This window comes from Drosophila miranda, chromosome 4 (genome assembly GCF_003369915.1).
Source record: "Drosophila miranda strain MSH22 chromosome 4, D.miranda_PacBio2.1, whole genome shotgun sequence".
In the NCBI taxonomy this organism is placed as follows: Eukaryota; Metazoa; Arthropoda; class Insecta; order Diptera; family Drosophilidae; genus Drosophila; species Drosophila miranda.
Genome location: NC_046677.1, coordinates 13,591,363 through 13,593,331, shown reverse-complemented (window position 1 = coordinate 13,593,331; position 1,969 = coordinate 13,591,363). Strand labels below are relative to the sequence as shown.

The following is a 1,969-nucleotide window of genomic DNA, read 5'->3' as shown; positions in this document are numbered from 1 at the left end:
CAGTTAATAAAAACGCTTAGCATCTTAACAAAAATAATAAAATAAAGTATTAAAAGAGTAGCTTCAGGGATTGATTTAAAAATTTCTTGTATCTATGAAGAACTTTCATTTCCACATCTCTGTTGCGCTGTTAACATCCGTGTAATGTTACATTTTCCTCACATTATAAGAAATCAGCTTTATATGGATTGTAGGCACAGTTGAATAGAAGGAATACGTGTGATAAGTCATGGAGATATTGGAGCTCAGACTTTTGCTGGTTGTCTTGGGGACTATCTATATGCCGATCCCAATACACTGCGGTAGTAATCAATGCTTTCCTGTTGTAACCCCCGATTGCCATGATATTACAGACAACAACGAGAATGGTATACCCCCATATACATCTCCAACGAAAAAAAAAGAAGAAGAAGATGGATTAAAAGAAGTATGTGATTTTGTGTTTCCACAAAGGAACAGGGAACATCCACCAAAATATCTGGACTATGACGATTATTCCGGCCCTGGGATGGGATCCTCTTGGATTTGGCAGCCAGAGCACAATTCATACACGAAACGCCTAACGTATAGTCAAGTCCAGGTCAAAGGTTATCCAGACTCTAGTACGAAAGGAAAAACTAACGCAGGAGACTCTACCAAGAAAGGTCTAGACCCCTCTTGGATTTGGCAGCCAAAACACAATTCATTCACAAAACTCCTAAATTTAAGTCAACTGCTAGTGGGCTTCAAAAGGAAACCTAACAGAGTAAAGAAAAGCCGTAGGCTTAGAAGCATGAACCTTCCTAGAAGATCAGTAATAAGGAAGCTTTTAAGAGGATAAGTTGACCCTACTTGATAAAATTTTGATAAAACGACTGGTGCTCCCGTTTTCACAAAACGCAAGATTGTTCCATTTTCAAAATGGAAGCATTTTCCTCGCCGAAATGAAAAGTAAAGTTAAGTTAACGTACAACAAAACTAATCGTGATTGCAAAAGAAATGAGGGACGGACGGACGGACATGGCTCAATCGACTCGGCTAATAATGCTGATCAAGAATATATATACTTTATGGGGTCGGAAACGCATTTTCCCCACATTTTCAGCACAAATCTAATATACACATGCCCTATACTCTTTTTGAGTATTGGGTATAAAAATAGATGTCTTATTGATGCATTACCGTAAGTTTAATACCATTTGGTTTTTGATACCAGTTCGTTAAATAAACAAGTGTTGCATCTTTGAGGTCCTTTTGTTTCGTTTTGCTTCAAAACAAGCAATTGAAAAAATAAATTCAATTTTGGCACGCTGTTTATACCATACGCAGCAACCAGGTCATGGAGAGAAAGATATCACAGAATCATGGGCCTATCAAAAATTTGTGACTAGAGATCCCCGATGCAGATTTTATAAATTAAAACGAGTCGGCACAGAGGGGCAAGATTTGACTCACACTACGAACTGTTTCACAATTCTCGTTTCCTTACTATCAGGGGGGGCACTGCTGCCATGGTAAAGGGGGCACACAGAGGCACACCTCAAGGTGGAGTCATGTCGCCACTACTATGGAATTTGGTGGTCGACGACATCATTAAGAGATTTGAAAGGAAGGCCCCAAAAATAACAGCTTATGCAGACGACATAAGCATACACGAGGTTGCTTCCTGTCTTAACATATCTTTCAGACTGTCTGTTGGTGCGTGGAAATGTCAGGCACTCAGAATCCCGAAATGTTTTAAGATATATGTCAAGCCACATTGTGCTATAATGATTATTTACTAATACAAATTGTTGGGTCAAGCAGATTAAATATTGTAAATTATTTCTAGAGGTGCGGGCCAAAGGAAATGCATTTTGCTGTTGGTTGACATTTGCAAAGCCCGCTGGCTTTGGCTAGTTGCCTTGGCGATCCCAATACACTGCGGTTGTAATCAATGCTTTCCTGTTGTAACCCACGATTGCCATAATATCACAGGCAACAAAGAGAA

The 1,969-nt window shown here is 39.3% G+C and overlaps 1 long non-coding RNA gene across 1 annotated transcript; it reads left to right on the top strand.

Annotated features, from left to right (window-relative positions):
• On the top strand, positions 1–1,025 carry LOC117188570. The gene is made up of 2 exons (XR_004472664.1): positions 1–368; positions 454–1,025. It is a non-coding gene; the product is annotated as an uncharacterized LOC117188570 (long non-coding RNA).
• Positions 1,026–1,969: the final 944 nt, after the last annotated feature.